This window comes from Panthera tigris, chromosome B4, assembly GCF_018350195.1.
Source record: "Panthera tigris isolate Pti1 chromosome B4, P.tigris_Pti1_mat1.1, whole genome shotgun sequence".
Lineage (NCBI taxonomy): Eukaryota > Metazoa > Chordata > Mammalia > Carnivora > Felidae > Panthera > Panthera tigris.
The window spans coordinates 103,602,770-103,619,240 of NC_056666.1; the positions used below are offsets into that span (position 1 = coordinate 103,602,770).

Genomic DNA, 16,471 nt, shown 5'->3' on the forward strand with positions numbered 1-16,471 from the left:
GTCAGATGTCATTCAGCTCATGTCATGATCTTGCAGCTCATGGTTTCGAGCCCCGTGTCGGGCTCTGTGCTGACGGCTCAGAGCCTGGAGCCTGCTTCGGATTCTATGTCTCCCTTTCTCTCTACCCCTTCCCTGTTCTTACTATGTCTCTCTCTCTCAAAAATAAATAAACATTAAAAAAAGTAAAAAAATTAAAAAAAAGACTCCTTTCCTATGCACAGTATTAGCAAGTAGACATAACCTTCAATCACCTGCTTTTTCTACTAAGAAAAAGCCATTGGAAAATACCAGAGAGCATACATACATATGTTCTTTTAAAAGAATAAAAGAAGTTAAGTTACCTGCTAACAAGCAACTTCTAAGGGTACTGTGTAAATATCTTAGAAAAGACTTTCAGGAAGAAAAGTACATAAAATAACTTTAATGTGAAAGATATTGATGCTGTAAGATTTATATATTCATGAAGTAGATGCACTGAGAAGTAAAGTGGGGAGCAAAGATAAATTAGGTGGAGAAAGAGCAAGTCAGTTTGGCTAGGAAGGCTCTATTAGAGATAATGAAATATATCTGGACAGAATACATTACCATCAACTTGCTTAGAGATGACAACATTGTCTTTTAACCTTCGTTATTGTGTTAGTTACCTATTGTTGCACAACAAATTCTAAAATTTAGTAGCTGAAAAGCAGCGATTATTTATCATCTATCATTGTTTTTATGAGTCGTCAGGAATTTGGGAATGGCTCAGTTGGATAGTTCGACCCGGGGCCTCTTCTGAGGCTGCAGTCAGAGGTTGGTTGGGGCAACAGTCATCTGAAGTCTTAACTACTAGAGGATCCACTTCCAAAATGGTTCATTCACATGATTGGGAAGTTAATGCTGGCAACTGGCGGGCGGGGGCAGCGGCTCTCCATGTGGGGCTATTCTGACAGGGCTGCTGAGCACCCCCACAGCATGGCAACTGGCTTGTGAGCAATTCCAAGGGCACAAAGTACAGGCTGCAATGCCTCATGATCTCATTTCAGAAGGCACACACTGTCACTTGAACCCTGTATTATTCACACAGCGTCAGTTCTAGTTTAATGAAGGAGAGTTCTACACAAAGGCATGAGTAGCAGGTGGTGAGAATCATTGGAGGTTATCAGGAAGTCAGAAGACAAATCAGGTATTACTAATATTAGTATTATCACTATCATCATCATTTTTATTATAAAAGGGCCTACCATGTACTTAGCAGTATACTCATTGCTAATATTCATAAAATTCCTTTGCATCATTTCTTAGCTTCCTAAAATTCTAGGGAGACAGGTTTAATTATTTTCATTTTAAAGTGAGAAGACTAAAATTCAGAGTAATTCAATAATTGGCCCAAAGTCACATAGGCAGTAAGGCAGGATATATGTTGATCTGATTCCAAATCTTAACACTCCTTCAACCATACATGATTCTCAGAAAATATTATCTGCTCTGGGCTGACCCTGCTAGATTAAAAATGTCTGCATAGTGACCACTGTCCCTCTTAAATACAGCACAAAGTGCATGAGATGGAGACATTAGTCAACACTGATAATTCTGGTATTTTAAAACAATTTTTTCTATAATAGGTAAAATATATTTAATAGCTGTTATTTTACAAAATTAGAGTAATATTGTCAACTTTCTTCTCATTGAAGCTAAATTAAAAAAAAAATCTGGAGGGGCACCTGGGTGGCTCAGTTGGTGAGCATCCGACTCTTGGTTTTGGCTCAGTCATGATCTCATGGCTTCGTAGATTGGAGCCTCACATCAGGCCTTGCGCTGGCAGCACCCATCCTGCTTGTGATTCTCTCTTCCTGTCTCTCTGCCCCTCTCCCACTTGTGCCGTCTGTCTTCTCAAAATAAGTAAACACACTTAAAAAAAATTCTGGAGACAAAGAATTAGTGAATTTACAACTAAACAGTTAACTTTCTTCGTGAGGGTTTTAAAATCACAATTTTCTTATGAACCCATGATTTTGAAGTTGCAGATACAACCTGGTATAAGGGCAGATATTTTATGAAAATTAAGTGCCATTCTGTAAGCCTTAAAATTGAGATTTAGGTGAAGGCATAAAGATAATGGCTAAACACACAAGGAAGGATTATTCTTGATAACTGAGAATCGTGTAGGCCGGGTAGAGCAACCACCTAACACCCCTCTTCTAATGAACACTTATTATTTTAATCAAGTTCTATTTTAAACTCATGATTTAAAGAAAAAAAATTTAACGTTTAATCATCTTTGAGAGACAGAGAGAGACAGAGCATGAGCGGGGAAGGGGCAGAGAGAGGGAGACACAGAATCACAAGCAGGCTCCAGGCTCTGAGCTGTCAGCACAGCGCCCGACGCGGGGCTCGAACTCACAAATCGCAAGATCATGACCTGAGCCGGTCGGTTGCTTAACCGACTGAGCCACCCAGGCGCCCCTAAACTCAGGATTTTTAAAAAGGAACTGGTTATTTTTTATATTATAACCAGTGAATAATTCAAAGATTTTGTTTAATCCTACACAGTTTCTAGGTGACAGATAAATAAATAATTAAAAACAAACGAATATTTTTCTTCACATGGCAATATATGACGTCTGAATTTGGAAATTCTGTGACCAACACAGGCCCTAAAGGAAAGATAAGCTAAAGTTCACCACTCTTGAGCACTCGTCCTTGATTTAATCAGGTTCTCTTGGCAGTAGTTTGGAATCCTCAAAATCCATACATCAATTGGAGTTAAAAATTGAAACATGAAAAGCAATAACTAAATGACTTCATCACAACAAATCAAAAGCATGTCTTTCTAAAACAGAATAATTATAGTTGTCCCTCTAACAACATGGGTTTGAACTGCACTGATTCAGATTTTTTCAGTACGGTAATATAAATGTATTTCCTCTTCCTTGTGATTTTCCGAATAACATTTTATTTTCTCTAGCTTACTTTATTGTACGAATAGAGTATATGATATATACAACACATAAAACATATGCCAATTAACTTATTGGTAAGTCTTCTGGTCAACCGTAAGCTATTAGTAGTTAAGTTTTGGGGGAATTAAAAGCTATACAGAAATTTTCTATTGTTCAGGGTGTCGGCGCCCCAACTCCTACATTGTTTGAGGGTCAACTGTATTGAAAACTGGAGCAAGGCCTTATGGGTATCCCACCTATTCATCAGCTGTACTTCAAACAGAAAGTAACTCTCACAGTGCTAAAAAATTCTCCACCTCCTGTCCACTGTTTCCCAATTTGTGACATTTCTGAACAGACATCACTTGGAATTCTATTTAAAATGAAAATTCTTTGGCCCTTAGCAGATTTTCTGAATCATCTCTGGGGGTGGCACTTGGTAGCTGCATTTTGGATAGTTACGTATTCCGAAGCTTGAGAATCGCTATAACAATTCTAAGGATCTTTAACACTGATCCACAAGAGAGGAAGGATAAAATAAACTGTAGTCAATAACATAATATCCGAAATTCCAATGTCAATTCTCAGAAAGAATATGCACTGGCAACAGGAAGTAATTATATTCTTTAAAAAATTTTTTTTTAATGTTTATTAATTTTTTTGGGGGGGGTGAGAGAGAGAGAGAAAGAGAGAGTGCATGGGGGAGGGGCAGAGAGAGAGGGAGACACAGAATCAGAAGCAGGCTCCAGGCTCTGAGCTGTCAGCACAAAGCCCAACATGGGGCTCGAACCCTGCACTGAGAGATCATGACCTGAGCCGGAGTTGGACGCTTAACCAACTCAGCCACCCAGATGCCCTGGGAAGTAATTATATTCTTGAGAAACAAAGTATTTCTTTCAAATATTTGATACTTCAATAATAATATTAATAAAAAGAATTCTGTACTTACACCTGTTTTATATTTGTGCATGTTGACTCCCAGAGGGAGCACTTCAACAGACCTTAACTGTATTTTAAAATCTATACAAAAATAAATTATTCCTTAATTATAACTTCTGTCATTTTTGTCTGTCTACTCTGAGAACCAAATACTGTTCTACCATGACTTTTGGATAACTTTCCTTGAAGACACTCTAAGATTTTTAAGTGCAGAAACCAGGTGTTTTGCTCACCATTGTAAAAGTCTGGCATAATGGGGATACTCAACAAGGTGTGTTGAATGATTTGGTTCTTTTTTTTAAATTTTATTTTACATTTATTCATTTTTGAGAAACAGAAAGAGACAGAGCACAAGCAGGGGAGGGGCAGAGAGAGAGGGAGACACAGAATCCCAAGTAGGCTCCAGGCTCCGAGGCTCCGAGCTGTCAGCACAGCGCCTGACGCGGGGCTCTAACTCACAAACCGTGAGATCATGCCCTGAGCCAAAATTGGACACTCAACCAACTGAGCCACCCAGGCGCCCCGAATGATTTGGTTCTTTATGCATTAACTATTTTAATGTCTAAACAAAATGCTATTAAACAAATAATGTAGCTTAACAATGATAATGTATAATTCTTCAAATATAATATATAATATTTTATAATAATATATATTTTAGGATTTCAAACAAGGTTTCCTCTTTTAACATGAATCAAAATACACACGTGGCTTTCTATAGGCCTATCATAACTTCAAAGATGGATCATTTTAGAAAACAGATTAATGCTATGCTAAATAAGAAAAACAAATAAAAGGAAACAGTATACTATGTAACAGTGTAAAATGACACTGTAGTTCAGAGCTGTCACTTTTGCACTGAATGTACCTGGTAGAGAAAAACTAAGTGTAATGCTGTTTTCTATGAATCTTCTGTATTTTTTTTCCACCAACATAATTGAAATTGTGAATATTTAAGCAACAGGAACTAGGTTACAATAATTTCTTCTTAATGACATCGTTCAGCTTTCCATTTAACTTTGCCAGCTCTGCTTTGTGATTGAACACATCATTTTGTGAAATTCTTTAAACACATTACACACCTTTTAGTACTGTTAAAATGCCTCATTATTTGTGAGATGCTCAGCAATTCTCAGATGCTTCTGCTGCCAATAATAAGATTTAATTTTGCTGGCTCCCAGTAGCATAAACTACTTTAGATCTTTACATAGTGTATGGAGCACCCAACATACAAAGTGAGATACTCTCTAAGAATTTTTAGATATTTTGAATTTTATACTACATTAGCCAATTTCACAAACCGGTGATTTTAAATTTGCATTTGCATGTGTGCAAAACTTTAGATGATAATAAGTGATAATAAAGAATGCATTTGTAAAAAGGAATCCAAGTACATTTTCAAAAGGATATGTAGTATCAATGCTCCAAAAGTATACATTCTATAGGCACAAAACTATTTTATATAAAATTAAGATCTTGAAAAGTTAATTAAATATATTTTAATTATATTTCTGTATATGTACATTCCTGTACATGAAGTAAAGTGGTAAAATCTGCTCTCTTAGCATTAGTTTTTTCTAAATTTAAAATAAACCAAAAGGAAAAATATAACTTGTAAAATAAATTATGCTTTTAGTTGGAAAGTTCATTAATCATTAAAAACAACAATAGCTAATCTTGATTGAGGGCCATGTTTATTAGAAGGAAATACTTTACACAATTTCATAAATAATTTACTTAGCATTAATGATGACCTCATGACTTACTCTTTTACAATAAATAGTTAAGGGAAGCAAAAATACAGAAATGATTCTTCTTGCTCATAGCCACACTCCCATAAATGGCGGAACTTGGTTTTCAATCCTGTGTTTAATTCCAAAGGACATAATCTTAACTATTATGGAATTTTATTGTTACCAATATGGTAACAGTAGAAAAGTTAACCATGAACTAGAATTAAAAGTGGATTTGGACACAGAATTATTTAATTTAAATTTCCAAGTTATGATAAAACTATCTTTATATGTACCTTTAAAGTCAAAGCATTTTGGTTGTCTACTCCAGAGAACCAAATAATGTTCTACCGTGACTTTTTGGATAACTTTCCTTGAGGAAACTCTAAGATTTTTAAGTGCAGAAACCAGGTGTTTTGCTCACCATTGTAAAAGTATGGCATAATGGAGATACTCAACAAGGTGTGTTTAATGATTTCATGAATTAATAGAGAAGAATTAATTTTAGGCGGTCTCCAACTTAAACATGAAATATTTCATTCATTCAAAAAATACAGACAACCTCTGTTTAACAGACATTAGGCTAAGTGTCAATGAATAACTGTAAGTAGCTAAGTAAAATACATTTTATTCTCTCCAGGAGTTCACAGACTAGTCTTAGAGAGAGCTAAGTGAAAAACTACACACAGTATCATAAGCGGTATAACAGATATACGTCAATTACTTTACGCAAGTGTAAGAATTAAGGTTCAGGAATGACATTCAAGTAGGGGGTTGAAAGAGAATTTTAGCTTCCAAAACGCATTCACAAAATAAAGCAAACACACACATAAAGAGGCAGGAACATCTAACTTGACAGAGAAAAACCTCAAGAGTCTCTCATTTAGCTGGAGACCTCTGCCTGAATTGCTATGCAACCCTGGAGCCACGGGGTCTTTCTTATCTCTATAGGGCTAATTTGCTTTCATTTCTCTTTCTTTTTCTTACTTTCTTTTTTTTTTTTAATTAGGTTCAGGGGTGATATTCAAGGAGGAGTGATAAAGAAAAGGCTTCCAAATATGTTTATGAAATAAACCAAGTACATATACCCATAATGATACTTCTGAGTAGGTCGATATGTCCAAGGATTTCATGTCCCATCTGCCCCCTTCACCTCATTCATTGCCAAAGTCATTTCGTCCATTTCCATAGTGTTCTCTACTCTGTAAGCAGATGCCTCCCACATTTACATCTACTACTCAGACCTCTCTCCTGAGAGGCACAATTTTGTTTCCAACTGGTCTACTCAATCTGTCCAAAACTGAACTAAATATATTGTTTTTCAAAGCTGTTCCTCCTCCATATCCTTCTTTCCCTCATTAGAAACTTTGGGGGTAATCTTGCCTTGTCCTCTTTTGTGTCCTATATTCAGTAAGTTAAATTCTTTAGAATGTATCTCTTAATAGCTTTTCCCTCATGCTTAATTTCTTTTGGCTCATCCTTGCCACCTCCAGTGTGGTCCACAGACCCCATCTCTGCTGCTTCTGATACTGTTGCTGCTGGTTATGGAGCCCTTACTAACCACCTGGCACTGTGCTTGGTGCATGAAATGATTATCTCAGAAGCATCTTCAATCATTTCCCTACTTCCAATTACCCTCCCCTCCAGACACTACCTGAAAAATGAAGCTATTTTAGCTAGGTATAAGTGAAATATATTTGTGGACATCAGACTGGGAATCTTAGAACCATTTATGTGTTCCTAGGGGAAGGTCATTCTATATCACGCTATCAGTAATGCCTACATGATGCAGGACAAGACATTCTTCCTTTCAACTTGCTAATCAATTCAACATTATTTGCTAATCATGGCTGTGTGCCAAGCACTCTGCTTGGTGTTAGTGATTTAACAGTGAAAAGAAGGACACGGTGCTCACAGAACATATAGTCCACGAGATTTTCAATAAGCAGAAACCTCTGCAGGTTAAAGAATTATGATTTCCTACAGGAAGCTCCAAGGGCTACTCATTGATTCCCTTGGTTGGTCTCACTGATGTCCAGAGTATTATTTAATTAATACAGGCATGTATTTAGGAGAGCTTTCCCTCCCAATTTCTCTTTTTGTCATTCAGTACAATTTCAGGATATAAGTTTACTGATATAGTAATAGGATATAGTATAGGATATAGTTTGGTTACTATAAAAATGCCTTTCCAATAGGAGAATGTCGTGTCAGTAAAGATAAAATGAGGAGGGGTAACTAAATGAAAACCTTAAGTTAAACACACACACACACACACACACACACACACACACACACAAAATGAGACTGTAGTACAATGTGTTTAGTGGTAGAGCAGATTTCTATATGTTTATAAATAGATAGATCACTGAGGTTGGAAATTATGCAGCTTGGAATACTTTTGCTAATATATTTAAATATCAACACTACAGGCAGCAGGCTATAAGGGAAAGAGCATGGACTTTTGGGTTCCCATAACTTTGATTTCAGACAGAAACTACATTATTTACTCTACACTGTTAACAACTATTTGAAATCCTTTTGTGTGCATCAGTTTTTCTGAGTATCAGTTTAGTGTTTGTTTTCATCTGTAGCGCAGAGAAATCATAAAGAGTCATCTGAATTTTTTTGAAAGCTACTGAATTGTTCTCTCTGCTCTAGTCCTATCATCAAGCCAAGGCACAGTTCAAAATTCTAACTAAACAGCAACTCCAAGCTTGTCAATCCTCACTGAAAATCCTTAAATCTCAAGTCCAAGATCCCTGAGGATGACATTCAAATTTATGTTTAATTTTTGAGTTTGCACACTTCACTTTTAACCATTTCTTATCTCCAGTTTATGTTCCTGTTATACTAAACTCTGCCTTTCCCACACACCAGTAAGTGCCTCTGAATATGCTAGTCCATCTGTTCCACCTCTTATGTATCTCTGCCACTCGTAATCATGACTGCATACAAGTGGATGATAGAGAAAAAACGCAATTCTCTCATTTAGCTGGGGATCTCTGCCTGTATTGCTATGTAACCCTGGAGCCATGGGGCCTTTCTTATCTCTATAGGGCTAATTTATTTATTTCTTTTTAATTAATTAATTTATTTATTTTAAAAAATTTTTAATGTTTATTTATTTTGGAGAAACAGAGCGTGAGTTGGGGAGGGGCAGAAAGAAAGGGAGACAGAATCCGAAACAGGCTCCAGGCACTCAGCTGTCAGCACAGAGCCCGATGCGGGGCTCAAACTCACAAATCATGAGATCAAGACCTGAGCTGAAGTCGGACGGTTAACTGATTGAGCCATCCAGCTGCCCCAGTTTTTTGTTGTTGTTTTTTTTTTTTAACACATAGCATGTGCCAAGTGTTCTACTAGATACTTTCAATGAATTTCAAAATCATCAACAATAAGAAGTTACAATGTGCTCCAAATAATAGAAAAATAACAGTGGACTCCTAGGTAGTACCAAAAGAATAGATGTTAAAAAAAAAAAAATCTGGCTCTTTGCTAAAAAGCCAGAATTATCTCAACCTCATTTAATAACAAAGATATGGTGTGCCACACTAAAAACCAGTAAATCTTTTGAGTAAAATTCTTCATGCAATTGAAATTAGTAGCTTACTTTTTAGTATTCTGTTTATTTTGGGTGCTAATCCTATCTGCTGAATGGGAAATCTATATACTAATGAAATTTTAAATCTCTCTTGATGAAATATAAAAAAAACCTGAGTAATAAGGAATGGTAAAGAGATAGAAAGAAGAAAATCTCAAGGAGATTTTTGTCTAGCTGCCATAAAAATGCATCTTAAAAATAATAAAATTAACATTTTTCCTTGATTACTCATGTAACCATTACCTACTTTGAAGAACTTTGAAGAACAGCAGTACACAAAAGTTTACTATTAAATTTACCTTTACATACACTTTAGATATTTTAACAGTAATGCTTCACCTGCTGCCTATATCATTAAAAAAAGAATTTGTTGCTGATTGTTTTAAGTTTTCATATTTTTATCATTTACCTTTCTAATATATGCCCCCAGCTTATAAAACAGAGATACTGACAGTATCCATGTGCTAGGGACACAGATTGATAAAATGTTCTTGGGGATTAAGACAAAGCGTGATAAGTGTTCCAATGATTGTACGCACAGGCAAAGGAGCAAGGGGAAGGAAGCCACTTAATACAGCCTGCAGAAATGAGGTGAATGAGTAAAAGCTTCACGGGAGAGGTGGCATCTGAGATGAGTCTTCAAGTAAAAAGAAAAACAAAACAAAACAAAACAAATCCCAGTGGGCAGGTTCATGGAAGAGGCGGGCAGCAGAAGTATACAGACAGTATTCTGGGAGAGCAAAGCCAAGTAAATTAGCAGTATGTTGCGTGTGCACCAGACCATGAAGAGCTTTTCATGCCAAGCTGGAGAGATGAACTTTATCCTTTAAGGATGGAGGATACATGAAGTATTTATTTCAAACATAAAAATGGTGATTACTGTGTGGCCATATTTTGTTTTCTGTGGGTCCCAGGGGGCAACAGAGTCAGTCACTCTTATACACAGTCCTGGCAGTTGATGTTATTAATGCTAGGATTAAATGGTAAAAAAAGGTATTCTAAACAGAAATAACTTCCTTGCAGATTAAATAGACAAAGTTGCTCTCATCAGAAATAAATTCCTTTAATGTGAGGAAGTAGTACATAACATAACCTTTATTTTGTTCTGTTTTTGATAACACCATGCTGTTTGTTATTATTGCTGTTCATAAAACTTGCATAGAGCTCCAATGAGTAAAACTGGTAAATACAGAATAGGGAAACATTAAGAGCCTCAGAGTGTATTCTTCTTCCCTACTGTTTATGGCATCTACTAACAAACTTTCATGAAGTCTCAGGGCTGCGTGGTTACAGTCTGAAAACCACTAGGTGAAGACAGTTTATCTCTAGAAAATGAGGGGTAGTATGCTGGACCCCAATACCTCTGGGAGGATTCACACTTTAAGTCATGATTAGCCGATCTAGAGATTTAATAAAGCATATAGACTGTTTTATTTGCAACACTACAGCTAAATGTGAAATCACATTGGGACATAATTGTTATGGACATAAAATTAGGGAGAATTTACTGCATTCTTATGTATAGTGTGTGTGTGTGTGTGTGTGTGTGTGTGTGTGTATACACACACACACACACACATATATATATATACAATATATATACACACACACATATATATATACATATATATATCCATTCAAATTTGTTTTAAATAAGATTTCCCACTTATACACATTTGAACTCCATAAATTGGCAGTTCTAATACACACAAACATTATAATCAATTTTTTCTTATGGTAGCATTTAATCTTAATTTTTGTCAACCAAAAGGCATTCTAAGCAACCACACTCCAGAACTTGATTTTGGGGGATAAACAATTCACTAAATATATAGTGCAAATTGAGTTCTGGCATCATCCAGGATCAAAGCACCTCTGAATTAAAAACAAAAAAACAAAAAAACAGATACGCGTATATTCACAGTAATATAGAACTGAGATCTCACACATAAGGAAATTAATTTAAATTAAGTGTTAGTCTATACAAAAACAGTATTTGCATGTGTATGTAGAAGTATGAATATATTTGACTAAATTAAAATATAATGAAAAAGAAAGTCTTAATATCCTTTAGCTTATTTGTTGGCTTTTTACCTTTGAACTGTTCAGGTCAAATACATTTTAAATCTTACTCTTAAAATTTGGTAATGTACAGTTTCAACAAATATGACAGAACAGTTTGAACATTTAATGAGAAGATGGAACTCAAACTGAATATTATTCATGCTAAGCTATCTTAAATGTTTTGCATATGCTAACTCTTATGCTAAAATAATTTTAAGAAAGTAAGCATTAAAATCTCAACTCCTTGATGCAGAATCGTTTCTGAAACACACTTATGCATGCCATTCCATAATGAGAACCACTTTTGAAAATTTAACTATTTTCATGTTTTTCCCCAGAAATGGTCTGTTACTTCTCCAGCATCTCATCTCTTATAACAATATTTCAACCAAAGAAAATACATTGCCTTAAAATAGGTTGATACATATAACGAAGAAAACTAATCATGTTTAATTCTGCCCTTTGAAAATAAAAAGAGTCAGCTTTTATCAATCTTTACCTTTATGCTTTAAAAAATGATCTTTTTTTTCTTCCTTCTCTTCTGCCAAAAACAAAAACGAATAGCAACAAAAAGTTAAGCGCACATTGCCTGTTACCATAAATGTCAGGATCAAATGTCACTTTATGAATTAAAAATGTGAAATAGAGTTCATTATTTGTCAACATTTCTATTTTGTCCAAATTCCTAGAGTTTGTACATGAATCGTTATAACATCAACAACAACAAAATGAGTGTTTAAAAATCATTCCAGTGTGTTTTCAAAGAAAATCATCTGCCAAGAAAGGTGTCAGCAAGATCTTTACCGAAGGAATTGTAAAAAGCTTGTATCATGACTGAGCATATGGAATTTACTGACCCTTAAACTTTAAAAGACTGAAGTAGAATACCTAATGTCAAAAGCTGCCCCAAAGAGCCAGCTACAGGATATTGTAAAGAGTGTTTATATCTCAGTGTACGGAGAAGAAAAAAAAAAGTAATAATTCTGCAGAACAGCCCCAGGGCACTTGCATTTTGAGTCACTGCCACAATAAGCAGATCGCCACTGGGAAGTGAATATATTCTGTAACAGCACAGACTTGCACTATCAGTAGACATCAGTGTAAAGCAGGAGAGGCAACAGGATTAAAAATAGAAGTATAAAAACGGGGAGAGAGATGGAGTAATTATATTTACTGCTCATAGTTTGCAAAGGCAAAAGACATTAACAAATCAGATGTGCATTTATTCAGAGCCCTCTTTTAAAAGAATTCTGACTCTCTCCCATATTAATCTCTAGGTCTTTATATATATTTTTTTCAGAACACTGTAACTGTAGAGCTAAAATAATTAAATGCCAGGCTGTTTATATTCCCATAAAGTAAAATATATGGAGGGAAGAGGTTCATTTTCTTTTTTCATGTAATGATGAAATGACTGAATTACAAAGTAAACCTTAGTACTAAAAGATGCAGTTTGAGGATAAAAATGAGGAAGAATCTGATGTAGTTTAGGCTTATCCATTTTCCAGACTGATGACTGATTTATTCACAGGCAACTGAAATACATTTAGTAGGTAACAGCTTTGTTACTCACACTTATATTTATATTATAAATCATTCTGACTTCTTGATAACACAGAAAAGCTTCCATCTTAATGAGTTTCTACTTGATCTCAAATTGTAACGCATACTAAACATGATATGTAAGCTTCCTATATTATTGATTGCCTGTATATTGCACGTGTAACAAAATTAACTAACAAATTCTGTTGAGCTATGTGTATGAAATAGAAAACATTTTTCTAAGCCCAGAGGACATAGTTTTCAAAGTTCCATAATATGTCTCTTACTTCTATTCTCTCTGTGATATAGAAGAGAAGTAACTCTAATATTTACCATATTATAGCCATAAATAACAGTATCAGGAGACTCATCTCATAAACCCTCAAGGATGACACAGTAGCAAGTTTTAAAATCCCGGAGAAAATTAAGTGTTCGTTATTATTTTGCTTGAATTCACAGAGAATTCTAATGCCATCCTATTTCCATATTTAAAAAACAGATTAAACTGACATGCACATTATCCATTTCTTACATCCTCTTTAACACTTGCACACTTTGCAGTTTTCCTTTGATTATACTTCCTTTTATTAAAAGTTTGACTATACATTAACTTCCTAAGTAGTGAAGCCATTTAAAACACACTTACTTGAAAAGTGTAAAACCGGGTCCCATTAGGAGGATGCACTTTAGGGGAGCCAGAAACGGTGTTCATATCCGAGAAAATCATTTCTGATCACAGAGACAATATAATCCACAAGGAGCTACAGATGCAGAGCAGAGAGCTTAGCGTACAGATAAATCCGTGCATGCATTGAGGGAGGCTAGAGGGTAAAATGAAATCTGCCCCATCCTTCATAGATACACAGTGATAGCATTTTGAATCTTTCTCCTACGTTTGAAATCTAAGCTGAAAGGTTATCAGCCACCGACCTTTTGTGCAGCTAGTTCTTTAGAATGTACAATGTTTTTTAAAAAATTAAAACACAGAAGGGAAAAAGCAAGAACCAACAATAAATGGAGCTTGTGCAGAATCTGGCAGTGCTGTGGACCTGCCCATCTGTTCTCAGTGATAATCACCTCCCTCCACCACAGTCTAGCAGAGTGATTATGCTAAATATCCTGGTTAACCAATAACATACAGTTTCATTTCAGGGAAGCGCGCACAGTGTAATACAGAGGACCTCTTCTGACTAACCTGAAGCATGTTTCGTATGCTGTTTAAAGCCGTATTTAGCAACAAATTATTGTTCCATCACTCTTATTTCTGTATGTTTCCAGATCTCTTTGTTACTCCCAGCCTTTTCAATGAGATTTTAGACTTTTGTACAAATCCTTTTCTTTGAAAGGGAAGAATATTTTTAAGTTTAGAGATCAAAGCATATTATAGTTGGCTAGAACATTAAAGCTCAAGACATACAATTCAGGAAAGCTATATAATACTAGGAGTATTATCAAATAAAATGCACTAAATATTTCTACTTTTCTGAACTCTTAACGCACATCACAATATGAGCATAATCATTACTCTACTTCTCCCATTTTAACTCAAAAATCATTAAGTTTCAAAGTTAACTAAAAAAGGACAATACACTTGTTTTTAAAAAACCAAAACTTTAACTCTCATATATAGAAAAAAAGAAAATTATCTTTTAGATACATGAAGATTTTTAAGTCGATATCCAAAAACATTAACTGTAAACATATAGGCTGTGCTGCAAAGCGTGTTCATTTTTTATGGCTTTTAACACAGACTATTCAGTCTGTATGAAAGATCATATTCAGATGACTTTACACTTTTTAGAGGTAAAAATAAATGCTCCATTTACACATGGTTCAAAGGTGGAGACTTCGGGAGAACAGAGATGAGAATGAGCCCAAAGTGGTGACTTTGTGAATGTATCTAAGACGGCATAGTTATATATAATTAACAACCAGGAACCACCTGCTTTGAACCTGAAGACGATCAAACTATGATGGTGATGGGCTCTCAAAACTTAACTTTTTATTCATTTGTAGCTTTTATTTGCCAACTATGATTCAAATTTATACCAATGAGGAGGAAGCAGAAAAATGATTCTCAATTCTTTAGATAGGACCCCCACATTCTGGTAAATTCTGCAAGTAGGTAAATGTTTGCTTGGCAAACTGCTAAATAAACCAGAAGATAATTTTTATTTTTTATTTTTATTTTTTTTAAACTTTTTTTTAACGTTTTATTTATTTTTGAGACAGGGAGAGACAAAGCATGAATGGGGGAGGGTCAGAGAGAGGGAAACACAGAATCCGAAGCAGGTTCCAGGCTCCGAGCCATCAGCCCAGAGCCCGACGCGGGGCTCAAACCCATGGACCGCGAGATCGTGACCTGAGCCGAAGTTGGCCACTCAACCGACTGAGCCACCCAGGCGCCCCAGAAGATAATTTTTAAACAAATGTTTAATTTGAGAATAATTTTACATTTATGGAAGAGTTACAGAGATAGTACAGAGAGTTCCCATATATCCCTCAACAGGTTTCTCTGTTAACATCTTGTATTACTCTGATACATTTGTCAAAACTGAGTAACTGATATTGGTACATTATTATTAAATAAACTCCAGACTTTACTATGGTTTCACTAGTCATTCTACTAATGTCTCTTTTGTGTTCTTGGTTCCAATCCAGGGTTTCACATTCAGTTTGTTTCCGTGTCTCCTGAGTTTCCTCTGGCCTGTGACACCTTCTCAGCTTTTCCTTGTTTTTCATGATCTTGATAATCTTTGGAAGACTTAAGATTTACAGGCCAAGTATCCCACAGGCTACCCTGCTTTGATGCTTTTATTAACTTTATTTGATGTTTCCCTAATGATTAGCATTGGGCTATGGGTTTTAGGGAAGAATACCACAGAGGTAAAGTGTCCTTCTCATCATATATTAATGAAGTGACCTCATCACAACATCATGGGAGTATGTGATATCCACCTATCACTAGTGATATTAACCATCACTTGGTAAGGTGTTGTTTGCCAGGTTTCTCTACTGTAAAGTTACTATGTTTTCCTTTCCATACTCTATTCTTTGGAACTTGGCCACTAAGTCTAGTATATTCTCCAAGAGGTGATAGAAAGTGGTAAAATTAAGCTTTACATCCTGGGGGAGGGTACTGTTTATATGTATTAAATGGAATTTTTCTGTAGGGAAGATTTGCCTCATCTATAATTATTTTTTCAACTATTTACTTCTACCAGTATGAACTCAGAGATATTTATTTTATACGTAGAGTTATTATACAATATAATTTATTTTGATGCTTAAATCATCCCAGATTTGGCTACGGGGAAGTCCTTCAGGTCGGCTCCTATTTCCCTTTGATGTGTTCCCATCCTTTTTTTCCTTTGAGCACACAAATGATTATTTTTTAAAACTGCTTTTTTTCCTCCTGCATGATTTACCTAGTTACTAAAACTATTAGTTATCTTAACTATAACTCTACCACTGCAATTTAAATAGAAAAATCGTGCTTTCTTTTTCATGATTATTTAAGCAGCTACCTTATATTTTTTAAAAATTCTTTTTTCCCTTCTGATTTTTTAGGCTACATGGGATTCATTCAAATGACTATCAAATTAAATAAAATAAGTATACAGGCATACTAGCTTTGGTAATTAGCTATGTATGTAAAAAATTTTAGT

At 35.3% G+C, this 16,471-nt stretch overlaps 1 protein-coding gene and 1 pseudogene across 1 annotated transcript in view; both read right to left on the minus strand.

Moving 5' to 3' along the window:
• PPFIA2 (PTPRF interacting protein alpha 2) overlaps window positions 1-16,471 on the minus strand; it is a 487,632-nt gene that overhangs the window by 308,319 nt on the left and 162,842 nt on the right. The gene's annotated exons all lie outside the window — the stretch shown is intronic.
• Window positions 1-16,471, minus strand: part of LOC102959227 — a 31,334-nt pseudogene that overhangs the window by 8,065 nt on the left and 6,798 nt on the right.